The sequence below is a fragment of the Sinohyriopsis cumingii genome, chromosome 9, assembly GCF_028554795.1.
Source record: "Sinohyriopsis cumingii isolate HCF-2022 chromosome 9, ASM2855479v2, whole genome shotgun sequence".
NCBI lineage: Eukaryota > Metazoa > Mollusca > Bivalvia > Unionida > Unionidae > Sinohyriopsis > Sinohyriopsis cumingii.
This window is the reverse complement of record NC_142969.1, coordinates 45,857,477-45,876,961: the sequence shown is the minus strand read 5'-3', so window position 1 is coordinate 45,876,961 and position 19,485 is coordinate 45,857,477. Positions and strand designations below refer to the sequence as shown.

General features: G+C 35.3%; 1 protein-coding gene and 1 non-coding gene across 3 annotated transcripts in view; one reads left to right on the top strand and one right to left on the bottom strand.

The window, feature by feature from the left end:
• Positions 1 to 19,485, top strand: part of LOC149791732 (beta-1,3-galactosyltransferase 5-like) — a 75,187-nt gene that overhangs the window by 23,238 nt on the left and 32,464 nt on the right. The gene's annotated exons all lie outside the window — the stretch shown is intronic.
• Trnap-cgg (transfer RNA proline (anticodon CGG)) lies at positions 11,656 to 11,728 on the bottom strand. The gene has a single exon. It is a non-coding gene; the product is annotated as a tRNA-Pro (tRNA).

Here is a 19,485-nt window from a genome sequence, read left to right as displayed (position 1 = left end):
GGTTAAGAAGAAAAGAGCAAGTTCTGCACCTCCATATCTGCGCAGTAAACCAAATATAATTAGCTACATTGAAGCACTCAATCACAGCACACACACGTTTGCGCTAAATGGATTAGCAACATTTTTAAAATTTGTATTTTCAAACTTGAAATAATCACGTTAACATCCTCTTTTCTGTTCATACTGTACCTTGCTCCTTGTCTACGCATTTGATTTATTCTAGCACACCTTATTTAGATTATTTTGTGATTACTGAATTTCACAAATTATCGAAGTAATCATGCTCAAAACATAATTTAATTTCAAGATTGAAAAGAAATATATGTTAAACGAATTTTAAGGAAGAATGTGTCGATAAATGCAATTGCTTTATTTCCACCTTAAACTGACAGGCCTTTGTAGTGCATACCTAGTAGAGTACTTTTTAAAAGTAACAAGTATACATAGAATGGCTTCCAAAGTACTCTCTCTCTCTCTCTCTCTCTCACTCTCTCTCTCTCTCTCTCGTTTGTGACTTTATCTAGAAATCTTAGTGGCATCAGGCCAACTTGTTCTCAAATAATTTCGCCTTTCTTCACTGAAACTGTTTAGAAGTATCTCAGCTTCTTTTTTAAGATACTAAATTTTGATCCAATTGATAGAAAACTTTCAGTTGATGAACTCATTTCAAACCTAGCACAATGGTCGATCTTCATATACAGTTATTACTTGTATAAAATGCTCCCTACCTTTTAGTTAAACCAGCTGAGTGCCGGAGGGAAACTCATTGTTGCATGGAGTAATAGAACGTTAGCGGATGATGTATACGATTTAAACTATAGTTAAGTGTTAACGAGCTTTTCATTATGGCGGTATTTTCTGATATGATATAACTTTAATGAAAAGAGGTTTAACAGAGACCAGTAATGCAAATCATCTTGTATATGTTTTCAGATGTTAATGTTAAAAATTATCCAGTCACGTTTCCACCATAAGACAGGTGACGAATGTACAGATTATCAGTCTTGTTATACGTGCATAGTTTGAAATCAACCATATGACCACGTGATCCAAGCTCCAAAATAATTGAATATTTTAAGAGGGGTGATTTCTCGTGTTACCTGTTGCAATAATATCTTTATATTTACACCAGTCTAAATGATGAAGGTAAACCATGGGTGTGCCCAAGCGCCAGAGAGAGGTACCATAACGTGTGACTCGGGTTCTTAGATATAATATTGGATTTATCTCTCTGACATGTTTCACACAAATAATTGGTTTTCTTCTTATGAAAGGTGAATAAGATTACATATTGTAAACACTTTTAAAATTAATGGTCTGATGCATACATAATTTTTCGATATGTTAGTCAACGATTTGCTTGAATGCATTTTCCACCGTGATTCTGTACCTGGTGAAAAATTATCTCACTATTGCAAATTACTTGCGTCGATTAGAAGTCGATTAGAAGCCTTGTAATGCGTGCAATAGCTGTAAAGTATTTCATATTATGTATGCCTGCCTGAGCAGACACTCAAACGAATATAACAAATACGAGTATATAAATAATGGCTGTTGTGGGGGGGGGGGGTTAACGCCATTTGCAGCACACGATAGGCTATATACATGGCGGCCAGTATTAAGGGTGGACGAAGAACCCGGGAAAACCCCTGAAAGAACCACCGATCCACGAGAAGCTACTGGCAAGCTTTCTCACATGCCCACACTGGCTGAATCCGAGACTCGAACCCACGCAGACAGAGGTGAGATGGCAGTGATCCGTAACGGAGATCGCTTTAGACCACTCGGCCACTCGGGGCCCCTATAAAGAATGGTGATCCATCGAGTTACGTATAATACGAATATCTTTATATTTACACCCGTCTCAAAATTAACCATAATGATGGTAAAGAGAGAGACAGACAGACAGACAGACAGAGTGAGAGAGGACCATAACTTTGGGCTTGGGTTTGTATTTGCATTCCCGGTGAGTGACAAATTATAACCTTCTAACATGTGACATACAGACAATGAAGATTTTATATGTAGCTTCACTTCATATTAACACGTTTTCTTCTGTTACATCCAGGGATATATCCCATCTGTTTTGTATATAATCTGTAACTTAAAGCAATTATTCATTTGTAACTAAACCTGCCCCAAAAGATTTCATGAACCAGTCTGCATTTGGATTCGCTCATCAAAGCTTCTAGAGCAACTTTTCTGACAAGTTCGCACCAATGACAGATGAAATAAAGGGGGCACAAAAGACAGATGCAATAAAGGGGATACAAACTGCGGTGTAAGGAGGGAAGTTGTTCAAAGCTTCAAAATAATATATGGCGTATGCATTATCTCTGTATTATATCAGAGATCGAGAAATTATATTATTAAGTTTGTTTGTGTTTCTGCATGATAATGTCAGAGAAGAAAACATGACGGATGGACGCAATTGCAAAACGCAGGGCAGATGACTAGAGCAATAGAGATTTTCAAAATATCATTGCAACATCCTCAGGATGCGTCACAATGATATAATCGAAAATGTCTTTAAATGTATTCACAGTAATTCAAAGACAACGACTAAATCTGAATGTCTAAGCACTTTGTCATTCTAATGAATAATTGACACGAATAATAAATCCTCTCAAATGATCAAAACTAAATTACTCCTCTAAAACTTATGTTTCTGCTAGACATAACTACTTTTCAGTAAATCATCCCTTATATAAAAGCAGACGTAATATAGAAACTGACGAGAGTCAAAAATTCATTCTAGATCATTCCAGCTCAAGAAGGTAAAGTATTATATCAGCTAGCCAATCAGGAACTAGGTTAACCTGGTGTTTCAAGAAAACACATGACCTGAATTCAAAATCACACATCATACTTACTTTTTAAAAAAGGTACAACGCACTATCTAGAGAAAATGGAATGTGTTTACTAAATAACGTCATCTTAAAGTACAAACCTACCATCGTAAAAACATACATACATACATACATGCATACATGCATACACACACACACATACATACATCCATCCATCCATCCATCCATCCATACATACACACATACATACATACATACATACATACATACATACATACATACATGCATGCATGCATGCATGCAGACACACACACACTCACTCATACGCACGCACACACACACACACACATACATACATACATACATACATACATACATACATACATACATACATACATACATACATACATACATGCATACATACATACATACATACATACATACATACATACATACATACATACATACATACATACATACATACATACATACATAACACAGTATTTAATTCACTTCAGAAACATTCATTTGGACTTAAAACCAAGTAATATATGGTTTCTTGGGCGTAAATATCCATCCATGTTATGGCCTCTCTCTGAAGTAATGAAACTATATATCATGCCTGTTGGTAAAGTTATGGTATGCAAACTCTGTGGAAAAGAGACTGACGACAGAGCGAAACATCTTATTTTAGGCTGCGAAATGCTGCTTGAGGAACGAAATGTTTTCTTTGAGAGAGTGATTGACTCTTTAGAAGTGAGAGACGGGGTTAACTTATTCAATCAAGAAGACGATATATTGTTGGAGACACTTCTTGGAAGCAGGGTTAACTGCATGTCGTCTATTGACGATGACGTATCAGATAGGCTCATGTTGGTGACCGCAAACAGCATAGCTTCATTCTACAATAAAATGTGTGCCCTACTATCAACTAACATGCCCTAACATGATATTAAAAGTAAGTAGTAAATTAACATTAAATATAAACAATTAAAGGCCAAAGTCTTCTTGTCATATCCGCAAATTTTGTTGTCTGACAGCTGTTTGTGTGTGCGTTTATGTATTTGTTTATGTATTTGTTTATGTTTATTTCCAAGAGATTTCTATATGGTTTTCTATATTTATATATCTCATTTTGTAAACGCATTAGTTGACGATGTATATATCATGCTTGCGTTCTCGTCTATGATGTGTCTCATAATTCTATGATATGTATAATATGTATCTTAGCAACCTGATATACTCTTTGTTGTAGGGGTTACTAAGTCATTTAGACAGTCAGTCATAGATAAATGCATGCACGCACGCATACGCGCAAACAAGTATATATATGCATAAATACATGCGTCATATGAAGAAAAGAAACTACATATAGAATTACACTGTTATAAGTTTTACATTTCATTTTCGTTGCTATCTCGGACTTAATGTTAAGCACATAACACTATAGACGTATTAACTTTTCGAAATATTATCATCATCAAGCAACTGTTAAAAGATCAGTGCCATGCTCCGCCAAATGATTGCAGATTTGCATAATTGCAGGTATTGAGATATTTCGTTTTGTCAATACGGTAGCTGACACAGTATTACAATTGTATTACTACTGTATCTTTGTCACTTTTCTGTTCTATTTTATGATCTTGTATTATTCTGAATTTGTCTAATCTGATGTAATCTCTTTTTAAAGAGGAAATAAAGTCAGTCAGTCAGTCAGTCAGTCATACATACATACATACATAACACAGTGAGATCGAAAAAAAATGCCAACCCGGGAAACATCATTTTTCAATCACTAAATAATTGCCCAGTATTTGGGAAATTCGGTACTAACGACAACATCTGCTATAGTAATAGATAACATCTAAACAGCCGATTTGTTTTCTTCTTTATTCCATTGTTGTACAACTTTGAATCAAAACCACACTGTTATTATTATATTTCGACCAGAGATAATCACAGTCCTTATAAGTATCGATAAAGATTTTCAAGGTGGACAATCCTTACCCTATCTATCTTACCCTATCTGACTGATTTATGGAATCACGAACTGGAGTGACCTTAGAAAATTCGTGATGTCTCGGCCTTAGGAAAAAAGCTTCCGTGTAAAAAAAAAGAAAACAAAAAAAAAGAAAAAAAAAAAACACCATAAATTTGAGCTACATCATTGACTTATAGCGGGAGCAGCGAGTGCGGTATTTTTGTTTATAACTATATTTATGGTTAATCCATGTCCGTAAATTATGTGTGCGACATTGTAATTTATTTTGTTATGTCCCCATCGAACACTGTCAACACTCTGTCAACCATTTCACTGTTTTAATGGTACGTGAGGCTCTGTACAATAGCCTTACAAGAGCAATCGAAGAGTCTTATGAGAATACAATTGGTTCTAGAAAATTCTGGAGCATAGTAGATACACGCATAAAGCTGAAATTGCGTTTTCGAAAACGACAGCTAAAGCCATATACTTGTCACTATCTGCATGTTGAAGCTTATTCGCTTGGCGGTAGCATTTGTTTTAGTCCAGAAAAGTATATGTAAATGTGTTAGGCTTAACTTCTCTATTTTGATGCAGTTTTGCTTTGTGAGTCTATTTTATTAACCGTATTCACTCGATGAACACGCTCTTTCTAGAAATGAGATTTTTCTCATTCACATTTTTACAAGAACGAGAACAATTTTGATAAGTGACAATCAGAATGTGCACTTAAAGTATTTTCTACCGCTTCTCACAGGATGGGATAATCAATACAGAGCAATCCTTTATAAATATTCAAACAATGATATCGAATATTTATACTGACACCAAGAGCGCTTAATATCCTTTGTTATCGATTTGTTTCGCAAGGGTGGTCAGTCATGATCCCCGTACCTATAATAGAGTGGTCCAACATTTTCAACACCATGGGCCATATGGACCAAAGAGGTAACGTTCGTGAGCCGTACGTAATATATGTTATAGGAATTATGCAATAATGATTGAACTGACTTTCCGCACAAGCGCGGGGCACATAATAAATGAACCACAGGACACATCTGGCCCGCGGGCCTGTAGTTGGGCAACTCTGATCTAGACCGTTCTGGTTCAATATATCGCATGCTATAGTTTAGTTTTAAACATTCTAAGCAACGAACGAGAAAATTTACAAAGTAGGCGAAAATAAAATAAATAGCATATATAATCTCACACGGGCTTTTATTATTTTAATATATTTGACAAACGTTTTGAAATGAACTACACACGATTGAAAAAAGATTACATTAAACGGAATAATATATATGGAGCTGAGAAATCAATAATTATCGTTTGATATGTTAGATGTCTTAGTGTTACTTGTTTTACCCGTTTCAGGGTCCATAAGAAGAGTACAACATGTACATTCACTCGGGACATTAAATCATATTTGAAACTCGACATCGCATCGTATTATTTAATTCAATATCCCAGAAGCCTATTGTCTGCCACTTATGTTTGATTGCTCTTGATTAATTATAATGAGAAAATATAATTAGTATATAGATTTTTCGAAGTTCCTCAGTGAAAATGGCATTTACTAATTCAATAAATCACATCCTTTCTGGAACGGTGGATTCCAATTAGTCATTTGGTAACTATACCAACAAACCGTTAAAACATTAGTAGTCACTAACAATCTTTCCCGTGTCATGTACTGGTGAGAACAAACCTATAATGACCTGTTTCCATATTTTCAAAGCTTACAGTTGCGTGCTTAATGAATTTTGCCACTATTCTATGTCGATTTCATTTCTTCACACAATAATTCGTAATAAAAATTTGTCTGAACTGCTCAATTGGTAATAATTTAAAGTTCTAATTTAATTTTTTGACCTTTTAAAACAGAGGCTAAATAATGAAGCTCATATCCAGAGAAACACGGAGTATAAGAAATATAATGTGCCCACGAGGCTGTATTTGTACTAAGCACTCTTAAATCGAAAAAGTATTTATTACATTAAGCGCACCTGTATTGCTAATGTAACGTTATATCATAAAACTTGTTTGTCGCACGGTGTCGTAACTCTTTGCAATGTTGCATTGCAATCCGACTGGGTAAAGTCTTTATGAGATAAGTAGCGTGTTAAACTCGTGTTCTTTTTGAGGTGATAGTTATGAAACTCTTAAAACATTGTGCCACCTGCTGAAAGCAGCTCGTTGCAGATACAATTGTTCAATTAGTTTCATTAAATATCATGTCAAACGAACATTCATATAAGATTCTGTATATAATGTACACATTATGTGGTATATAACATGTGATCACATGTACATTACCTAACTTTCGCTGTGGAGAGTGATGTGTCAGAACTCTGAATCTGAGTTTGAGCCTGATTATGTTTGTTAAACGTATCCCATCCCATTGCAGGTTTACCCTCTTGCAAGACTGCAATTGAGAATTTGCTTGACAGTGTGGGGCTGACAATTTTCAAATCTCTGGTTAATATTTGCATTAAAATCGCAGATCATGTTTCTTTTCTGGTATAAAACATTACCACAGAATTTTAATTTTTTTTGGGGGGGGGAACTTTAATTCGTACCACTTTAGGAGTCTTGAGTATTTTATCAAGCAAAATTGGTACATTACGGGCTGAGATATGTCGCAAGTCAAATTCCAGCGATAGTAGTCTTTTCTAGCATATCCATTGTTATTGCAAGACATTGTCTCGCCCCATTAACAACTTACTTTATCTCTTGTGGGGAAAGGCAAACGAGTACACTGTTTATTGCTTGTTGAAAGGCAGAAACGCCAAGCATAAATGCATTATAAAGATCGACAATTTCTTCTTTATCTCTTGAGGTATCTCGTCTTGCATTTTACTCTCTAAGTGATATCAGTTTAAAACAATAAAATAATGATGTAGCAACTTCTGTATATAGCAACCTGTCTAACTGGGCTATTATCCTACTAAAAAGGGTTCACCGTAAAGTTTCAGGTATTCAGTTCTATAATTCAGTGCTCGTAAAATAAAAACAGCACTTAGCACGGGTAAGTTTATCTTCACTACACGATCTGAACATCATTCTCCAAGAAAAAATACTGTCTGGCGATTGCCATGGTCATGTGTAATTTGGTGCTTCTTTTCCGCCACCACAGCCTCAATAAAACTCTAGCCAAAACAAAGGCGCTATATCTTGGATTGTCTATGAAACAGAACATGAGATAGACGCAAAAAGAACCCGTCTTGCTATCACTTGCTGCTTGACAAAAGAGATCATTTTGCTGCAAGGGTATTGGCACGTAATTAAAGGAACTAAGTTGCCGCGCAAACAAGAACAGAAACTCCACCTTAACCCATTTTTAGTCTAAAACTGTTTTCGAAATGTGAATGACTTATATCTACATAATATGTTTTACTCTCAGCTTTGCATTTATATGTACATTGCTGTATACGGTGTGTCATTTTCTTACATGTGTACATAGCTGTTTTTAAGGTCTGACTGTATAATGCTTTATGAATTAAAATGTGCTTCATTTTCCACCTTAAGGTCACCATAACTTAGGCCCGTTGGTTAAGCCGTCAGATATAATCATATTCGATGTATAACGTTCTCTACTGTCTAAATAACCGCTCCGGTGGCCTAGTGGTTAGAGCGTCCGTCTCGGATGCGGGAGGTCGTGTGTTCGATCTCCGGTCGGGTCATACCAAAGACTTACAAAAATGGTACTAACAGCTGCCTCGCTTGGCGATCTGCATTAAGAGGTTAGTGTTAGGACTGGTCGGCCTGGTGTCAGGATAATGTGACTGGGTGGGATATCATGATACATGTCTGCGGCATGATTCCCCAGTGCTAGACATCATTATAAACTACCACATTGCAGACATCGTAGCGATATGACTGAAAAATTGTTAAAGCTACGTTAAAAATCCAAATCACATCACATCACATCACGCTCTACTACCTAACGTATGCGACATTTTTTCAGTTTACCACCTAGAATTGCAATCACATGTAATCACCAATAATAATCAAACTTGGCAAGACTGTCTGTTTCGCCGGATTAACTGAGCTAGTTTGAATCAAACTTGGTAGCACATTCTTTACAACATGCATTACTAAGACTCTATACAGAGAAGATAGAACTGTGTCGGTTTATTGCACGTTGGTATGGTCGGAAACAAAATTATGTATTCGAAATGAGTCTAGTTCTTTTTAGTGCTGATGTTTTGGCAGACTGTTATAGGAAATTACATTGTTTTTCTCAACTTAATTATGTATTTGTCTAAATTCTGTTAAAAAATACGTAAGTTACGGTATCGGTGTAGTGATTCTCGTATCACTCACGGTAACCGTGATACGTGTAAAAATAGTGCATATTGTAGCAGAATGCGTTAAAGAACAAGACAATGCAAATTTGATGGACGTACGTCCAGAATTTGACAATGAGAAAATGTCATTGCATCTCCTTCAGACCAGTAAAACGTGTATTCATGAAACTTGGCATATACTTTTGGATGTTTCGTGTGTTTGATCGGCCAGTCTTCTTAAACATGCTGGTGTCACTACTCCTTCTGAATGGATGTGATTATTTCAATATCAGACATCTGTCAGAACACTCATCATACAATATTTAGTTGGTCTTTAGGAAACATGTTTGTCGAACAACAAACATGATCATCATGTTGACCATCTGGAAAATATAATGATGCTAATGATAGGCATAATAATATGATAATGTTATGAAAAGGTCCAAATGGATGGCTCCAATTCATAATGCCCAGTGGTTATATGATAATGCTACGAAGGGAATCGGCAGAATAGAAATCGTGACAATTTTGCTCGTTATATGTGTCTATAAGGCGTACATGTGAAATTTGAAATAAGATGTTGTTCAAAACGTTCTGGATTATACAACGTATGTGCCGCTTGTGTTCGTTATCCATTGTGTAATTGGTCATCTTTAACATAGAACTTTAAGTTGTATAGAATATTTGCTGAGATGCCCTATGTACACTTTACATCTAAATGTGTATATATATATATATATATATATATATATATATATATATATATATATATATATATATATATATATATATATATATAATATTTTTTTACAAATTTTGGTATAGACTGTATCACACATATAGAGAAGGAAACACACGTAAATATGTAGATCATTCAGGAATATTCTATTCATTCGCTGAGCAGCATTTAAAAGACAAAATGGAAGACTATTTTGTGAAAAGCGTCTTGGGTTAAAGTGCTCTGCGCATGTACATATACTACGGTCCACGTTATTAAATGGAAAAGGCATTCCACGCCATTATAATTGATTCGTATGGGCACTACTCAGCATCGTTGACTGGTTGGCAAAAATGAATGATGTTTTTCAATGTAATGTATTTGCACTCAGAAGAATCAAGCACCGGAGAAAATTGCCTTCCATTTTCCAAGAGAACTTTCACTGAAATCAGTCCCCAGGAGTTTTATCAAAATTTAAACAACTCTTCATCCCACACCTACATATGAATTCAATTGAGGCAGGTTGTGTTGCTCCAATAATGTATACAAGTTTTCCACGAGAAGGCATTCCACACCATTATAGTTGATTTGTAAGGTCACTGCTCAGCATATTTGATTGATAGGCAGAAAAGGCATTCCACAACATTGTAAGTGATTTGTATGGTCACTACTCAGCATCGTTGACTGGTTGACATTAAAGGCATTCCACACCATTATAATTGATAGTTAAGGTCACTACTCAGTACCTTTGACTTGTTGGCAGAAAAGACATTTCACGTTATATTTGATTTGTAAGGTCACTACTCAGCATATCTGACTGGTTTGCAGAAAAGGCATTCCACACCATTATGATTGATTTGTAAGGTCACTACTCAGCATCGTTGACTGTTCGGCATTTTGTAAGTAAACAGCTGTACAGTGGCAAAAGAAACGAGTTTCACGGTGTTGCCATTTGGATAAAATATATAGAAATATATAGTAATTTGTTGGGTTTTAAAATTCTTCTTATAGTTTTAACAAAACTCTTATTCACGTTTGACTTCCTGGTCCAGCTATACAATTTGCTATTAGTTTTAAACGCTGAAATTTGTATCGTTGTTAAAATACAGATATAGAGTCTCAATGGATGAAAATTGTTGATCTTCATTTATATTCGTTAAATCAGCTTGAGAACCACCCAACTCAGCACAATCTTGCAGTAATGTACGAACGTATTAAAATTAAAAAATGCCTCTTTCCACTGAATAGACGTTGCATGAAGCAAAATATTCATATTTGAATATAAAGAAATGTTTCTCAATAAGCTGAGTTCAGTCAGGTGCCTAAGAAATTGCTTTAAATGTTTCTTAGAAAATAACCATGAAACAGGAAAGAAGTCTAAGAAATCTGTAACACGTTAGATTAATCTAAACGTAATTCATATACTTTGTTCAACGTAATTTAAGAATTTAACTCCAAAAAAATTTCAAGATATAAGATGTGTTTAAGAGGGATATAACGAAATGGGCAAGACACGAAAACGACTAGTTTAAGGTAATATGGGTAATCTATTAATGCAGTACATTTTTACCCAAAGCTGTGTGTGTGTGTGTGTGTGTGTGTGTGTGTGTGTGCGTGTGTGTGTGCGTGTGATTTGGATTTTTAACGTAGCTTTAACATTTATCAGTCATATCGCCACGATGTCTGCAGTGTGACAGTTTATAGTGATGTCTAGCACTGGGGAATCATGCATCATGTAGCATGATGTCCCACCCAGTCACATTATCCTGACACAGGCTGACCAGCCCTAACACTAACTTCTTAATGCTGAGCGCAAAGCGAGGCAGCTGTTAGTACCATTTTTGTAAGTCTTTGGTATGACCCGACTGGGGATCGAACCCACGACCTTCCGCATCCGAGGCGGACGCTCTAACCACTAGGCCACCGGAGCGGTATTTACCCAAAGCTCTGAGCACGAATGTCTCAAGAAGGAGAAGAAGAGAGTCACGATTTAGAAATAGAAACTTGTTTCCAAGAGGAGTGTTTGATTCCAGTGATAAACACAGAATGATCAGCTTTATCCGGCATTATAAAAAGTGACATACGTGAATGAATATATTGAAGATACATACTATATTGATCAGGTAAGGGCATGATCTCAAAGAGCAGAAGGGATGGGGAACAACCCTCTAATTTTATCTAGCTTAAGAAATGCGCTACATAACAAAACGTTATGACACCAAAGCTAAAGTTCAAATAATATTTCGGTAAAAGATTGCAGCTGACTGAACTGGCGTTCACATTAACTTTCTCCCTGAAAATAGTAAGACAGTACAATACATTGTGTCGAAAATCGGATATTCAGATGTGGCAGGAAGACGAGTACTTTGCAACGTGCCTGCATGTTACCCAGTTTTAGCATACAAGTATATATGTACATCGTTTTTCTTTCTAATGGGGCTGGAGGTAGGATCGTATATGATTCGTTTACATTTTAGGACAGTCTAGTGGGGTGTGGAAAAAACATAATATTTCTAAGCTGTCATTTTCTTTCCTTGTAATGAAACATATAGCAATAAAAAATACAACTTAAAGCAACACAGCATTAACTATCAATACAGACATGAAACGGTGAAAGTGGCTTATCTATCAACATTCCTAAGTCCGTATATTCATCTCTCCCGTGTTGATCGTCGTTTACGAAGTGGGATAGAGTCTCAGATAGGCCAAAATGGGTATGTGAAAAAGATTGCCAGTAGCTTCCCCAGAGCTTTTTCCGGGCTCTTCTTCCACCATATATACTGTCCGCTGTGTATCCTACAATGTGCAGAAAAATGGGTTAAACCCACAAACGTGCTACGACTCGATAGTCAAACACTAAGTAGCGGAAATAAACAAAAACAATAAGCTAAGCTAAACAAATGTTTTAATTATCAAATTTTTTAAATGAAAGGTTAAGAGGAATTAATAGTATTATGAACTGAATTTGAAATAGCATAAAACAGTTATTCCTAAAAGTTCTACACAAGTTGAAAAATAATCAAATGTTCCGAATGATCATCGAATGTACTTGTCGACCATCCGTGCTGATGTATCAAAATGGTATTGTTAAAATCACAATTGCTACAGAATAGTATTTTATTCATACGAGCACTTCCGACGAATATGTCGCAATATACCCCACGTGACAGACCTTATTACTCAATCTAATATTTCAAAATATATATTCACGTGACCTACGTTGCAGTACTTAACCATCTTACTTTAACTAGCTAACCATAAATAACTGAAAATCGAAAACATGTTTACTACTAGAAGCTTGACAGGATCTCTTTATAGGTACAAGTCAATCCACAGTCACTTAATATTTTAAATACAGTCTATACCCGTGAACAAAATTAACTACGTATTATCTTTTGTATGGATAATCACTATAATTTACAGTCGTGAACAAGAAATTACAAAAATATGGATATTACATAACAAATCTCCTAGCAAATCAACGAACCAAGCCAACCTACCTATATTTTATTCTGTTTTAACTGTGTTGTCAGTAACAAGATGTATATTTTCTATCAAGGGGGGATAAATCTACGCCATTTCCAGGTAGCGCCCTCTATGTGTTAAATCTCAGCTAAGGGATGGTTACAGTGTTGGATATCGCTAATTTCAGGTTTAAATTTAAATTATTTTTTGATCGTCACGACTGAGGTTTTGTTCATTCTATCTATCTGAGTATCAACATTTTTAATAACTGTATGTGCCCGCTCCGGATAGAGCGTCCGACTCGAATGAGTGAGGTCGCGGGTTCAAATGCAGACCAAGTTATACTAACTGCTGCCTCAAAAGGCGCTCAGCTTTAAGAGGTTAGTGTCAGGACTGGTCAGCCTGGTGTCAGGATAATGTGACTGGGTGGGTCATGACACTACATGTCTGCAACATGATGTGCCAGTGCTAGACATCACTAGAAACTGTCACACTGCAGTATATCCATCCGACAAAACGAGTTCATATTTCCCCATACAAATGCAGGAACCTTTTTATTATATGCTAATTTCTTCTAATTCTACCTAAGGCTTAATAATATTAACAAAATACACTACAAGAAACAAAGTAACTGAATGTATGCCGTATTCCAACCTACATAACAAGCGCAGATTCATTATTACACAACAACATTGTTACTGCGCACATAACTCCGCCCATATAATTTTTAGCTTAGTCGCGCGATCGGCATAATTTTCGAAAAAAAATGACGTGTCTACTTAAAATTGAAATTTGGAGTCATATTCTCAATGAATGCGCGTTGCAACAACTTTTCCATTTGATCTGGAATGAATAGATTTTGGTATTTCTTTTCGATTCTACGAAATTTCGTGATTATGGACTGGATTTATATGTGACAATTCCGCGTGAAATACATCGGATTGGGAGAAGCGTGTTGACATCTGCAAATGTCTTTCTGTTTCTGTCATTGAATGTTTGAAATCATAATGTGGGAAACATATGAAGTCTTTCAAATGTAATTATCGAAAATACGCTATGGAATTTAATGCTTATTTCATTTTAAGTGCAGTAAGGAGGATGTAATTTCACTTATACTCGAAATTACTTTACAATTTCGAAATATGTAATCAAGATTGAGAACCAATAACATGGCTCATGTAATTCAGATTCCAGAACTAAGAAAGTACATTTTGAGGAAATTCAGGATGTAAAACTGTAAGTATATTTTTGACATTCTTATCACCAGCTAAAGAAGACGGTATATGCCTTGTCACTTGTATGTTATTTGTAAGGACCCTTTCTTGCGTCTGTTGTATAGGTAGCCTAAATCCGAAACATTGTATCAAAAACGTTAACGCGGAATGTCCCAACGCAGCTGGTGTGTGACTGTCCACGAAACGTCTGGTTTACTTCATTCAGAAACAAATTTAAAGAATAACAACGTAAAGCGCCTAGTACGCGAGTGTAGATGATTTATTTACAAATCAAAAGTGATGGCGTCTGCGTCCAATGTTTGTTTATATTAGAAAGTAGTTCCTTTATGCGCGTGAATGCAATATGTGTTTTTGCATGCGAGTTCAGTATCGGGTAATATTGCACGATTCTGACAATGTAAAGTTAACGGAGAAATAAATGAGCATATAATGAAACATAAAATTGAATGTTAATAACTGATTTATTACCCGTTTGACGTAGCCTAACCACTGGATGGTTTGCAGGACCGCGTATAAATGATGGTTGCATGTTTTCAAATGTGTTCTTGTTAGTGTTTCCACGTTTGCATGTTAATGAAGTAATGCTATTTAACGGTTATACGCAAACCTAAATGTACCAGAGAAATTTCCAGTGTACCTTGTAAAACATATCGTATCGAAATTGTTTTCCTTTCGAAAATGAATAACATTCATAAAAATCGTTCCAGAAAAGAGCATGTTCATATAAAGTTTTAAAAACAAAATCAAATTGCACTACCTGGCATTTGAATTTACCGGTTTTAATATGACCCGTAATAAATGGTGTTCCTGAGTAAATGAGCTATAAATTTCAGCATGTGATTTGTTTATGGCTGCAACGGTCATTTCCAAGAACATAGTTCATTATAACATGGGCACTCACCATGGCTCAGCATTTGCTAACATCGATTTTGATGTTTCAATTGCTCTCAAGAAACGAAATTTCGATTGTCAAGTACACTCAAAACGGCAAAATGGTTTACGGGTGTCATGATTGCTGTTTTATGACCGCAAAGTGACAATATAAATTACAGTGCCACTTACATCGTTTTCGGTCTATAATAGTGATAAATGCTTCACAAATAAAGCTACAAATATTTAAAAGTCACTATCTGAAACCTGAATGTTCTTTTACTTAAGTGTCTTTCTTGCGAAAAAAGTGTTTTACATTTACCATCCCCCACCCCGAGAAAGAAAACACCTTATTGGTCTGTGATTTAATTCCCCTTATTACTCAGTCAAACTTGTCTGTTTAAATCTAAGGTCCATTGCGACTGGTTAACAAGGTGTCAGAATCTCAATCTCAGGCTCGAAACTTTATATGATCTTCAGATATATTTTGCTCATGTTCAATTTTGCTCGAAACTTCTGACCACGCAAATATTGCATTCCTACTTTTCGAGTCAAATTATATTTTTCTCGATAACACTAATTACACAAATTATTAACAAAGGCTGTACGAAGATCTTCACTGCCATCTTCGCTAGCGAAGGTTCCTATATATTATCTTAGCTACCCCCATGGCGGATCGATCAGATATTTCAGTGATTCGAATCTAAGAATAGATCTGCAAGCCACTGCATCCAATTAAAATCAAGTTGTTCAAATTTGAACCCTGTCCCTACATGATCGGGACAACGGGAGCACACAACTGGAATGGACTCGTAAATAAGCAAATTTCCACTGCCCGTCCAAGTTTGCACAAATGCATCCTTTCCATTAAATATACCTGTAATCGCTCCTTTCTGGCACATAGTCTTACTTTCGATCTTAAATTTACAATGTAAGTGACCTTTAAAGTCAATTGCCTCCAACAATTTCGGTCGATGTACAATGCACTAGTGTTACACGCGATTGGGTAATTGGGATTATATACTAAGGGAAGCAACTCGTGAAATCCAATAGATGTCGCTAGGACAAAGCTCTAACATTTGTGATCGGTCCGCTAAAGTGTAGTATCATGGGGCAATATAACTACACAAATATAGCTGTAGTGATAAGTGTTATGTATATTGGATTTAATTTAAATTGTATTTAATTTAATTGTTTGTAAGGTTTTTGGTTTTTTAAATTATTTTTAATTTCATTATATGTCAAAATAATATAATTTTGTTTACTAAGCATTTTTTATTTTTACAGAAATTTGTTTCACCAAAGAGTTAGTCATAAACACCTAACTTTGTACCTTATGTTAACCCAGTTCCCGACCTTGATTCAAAAATCACTTAGACAAGTAAACAACTATTTATTTTTATCTTATTCTTAGAGACAAGTGATTGGTTTTTGTCAAGGTCATACTGGAACTACGCGCTTTTAGACGTAAATACTTCTCGAAAATTTTAGAGAGTTGACCCTCATCCGGGAATCTGTTTTTCGTCTCAGGTTACTGTATAACCTTTGTTTATAGATTTTTCTCAGTTGGGGCTTTTTACACTGGAAAATGTGTGTTTGTGACCAGTTTGGGAATTACACTTTAATTTTTATTCGAATTATTTGGGTTCTAAAAGATTTATTCTTTTTCCTGGAAACATTTGAGTGCTCATACAGAATTACTGGACAAAGACCTTTATTTAAATTTTATTCTGAAATTCAAACACCGGAATATTATTGACTGTGGAATAAAAATGAACTTCAGACGATACAACACCATACTGACTACAGTATACGTCATCCCTTCCATTTTGGATTCTTCCTCGGGACTAGAACTTGTATTCATTAAAACATTTCATTACTAGGACTTCTAAAATGTAATTCATGGATTATTCTTCGATTATTTTTGGATTTGATTCTTAAAACCCTAAGTATTTTTCATTTTTAAACGTTTTTTGTTCCAGGGAATTTTTTTATTTGTTAAACTTTTCAAAGCTTGTTGTTTTAACTCTTCCAAAATGAAACAAACGTCTGTTCATTTGCATCGTCAGTATTGCAGCCGTCTACGAAGCTATTGATCAAAAACACTTTCCAGTTCAAGCACTGCAATTTCTCCGAGATAGCATTTACCCGGGACGGACAAACTTTATGCTCCTTTGAACCTAACGTTGTACAGAAGAATGACTCAAGCTCTTTCTTTACTGTATATTGTACCACATGTCAAATGGGTACCAACAATACACGCGGTATTTTTTGTGACAACGACGCATGAGATTATTGTTTGTATGGGTTTGTTTTCACGCAGACCAAGGCAGTTGAGCTGAACATGTCCACCCTATGACAATTCCTTGTGGAATTTGAATTTTTAGTAGTCCTCGAAAATATGCTCAATGTGACCTTGTTTGCAGAATTTTACGGTATCCTTGAAATCAGCAGTTTCTGCGAATCGATCAAAGACTAAACTATTTCACCGACGGAGCACGATCACAGATGATCAAGAACATGAACGACAGCAGTCATAACCAAATTAAATTACTGAGGTTACCTTAGAACTTCATTACCCTTGTACAACTTTCCCTAGAATCCAGTGGCCTTGACATTGGTTCCATTGCCATCAACACTGTCAAAAGCCCTCTAACAAGAACTTATTTAGTCGCTGTTTATATTTCCAATGAGAGCATGGTGGAATATTATGTTTCTTATGGATTACACCATTCTCCATCTAAAATATCGAAAAATACCATACAGATTGCTTAAAGAAATGTTTCCAACAATCCAGTACAATGAGATAACAACGATGAGATTCAATGGTGTGTATACACTTAAGTGTATTTTCTTCATCAGCATGCTTTTATTCAATGCCTTTTAATCAGATATAGAATATATTTGCTAAGTTTCCTCTCAGCTCTGTTCCAGTTTCGGGATCGTAATATTATCGGTAATCGGAATCATTTGAATACAATATTTTTTTTTAGTCTCGATTAAATTAAGTGTAAGTTTCGACGTTATTTTCAAAAATATTCCGGATTTTTAAACTCCGCTAAATTCCATTTCAGATTGGGAGTTTTGATATTAGTTTTAGTCTTGGTGATTAAAAAGTATTTGGGATTTTCATTTTCATTTTTTTGTTCTTAGTCTCAGCGAAATTTTGTTTCCTTTTAGTCTCAATATAATAGCAAGAATGTTGGACGTAGCGGAGTATTAATATAAAATACGCTCATTCACCTATATAACCTAGCAACAGACACCATTCTGAATTAAACATTGTCACGTGAACTTGCGATTTTGCGACCATGGGCGCCCTAATGTTTCCATATCAGCATATTGTGTATTGGATTGCCAACTAGCGCTATGTTTCCATAGAGACATACGATGTTATATTCACACTAAACCCAATATCTTCCCCTTTATTCCTAAAATTGCACCCAAAGTTAAATTCTCAAAGTGACTTATAATGTTAATTCTACGAAAGATTATAATATTAAAATCATTTTGTAGCCATAGTGCCCATTCTATTTTAAATTCCTTTGTGACCATATTAGCTCAATGTTAAACCTATGAGCGATTTTAGCATTAAATTAAAATACGACGTACTATTAACTTCGCTTGTATTCATAGTAACATTATGTGGCTAAGGTACAACCGTATACTAGTTTTATGTATAATGTAAAGTATTGCTATACAAAAATTCTCCATGATTATATGCTATATAGAAATTGTATTTTGGACTTGATTTTTTTGTCCAAAATCACGATCATTGTGTACCTGACCAGTAACTTTTAATTTTGTGAACAAATGGTAAATAGTTATTTTTTTCTATGAGTATGGGTTAAATATAACATTATTAACATGTTTTTTTGGAGGGTATAGGTCTAGGATATTGGTATTCATTATGCAAAAACCTGTTGTACTTTATGTTTGACACGTTCTTTGAATTTCATATAAATAAACTATGGCTCCACATCCTGGTTCTTCTTTTGTGTTTAGTTTCTTATAAAATCTTGTTTACTTGAAACAGGTATTAATTCTTGCTTTAATACCTTTAGCAGAATCATTCTTTTTTGGGGGGGGTTCAGTATTGAATTTTGGACGAATTATT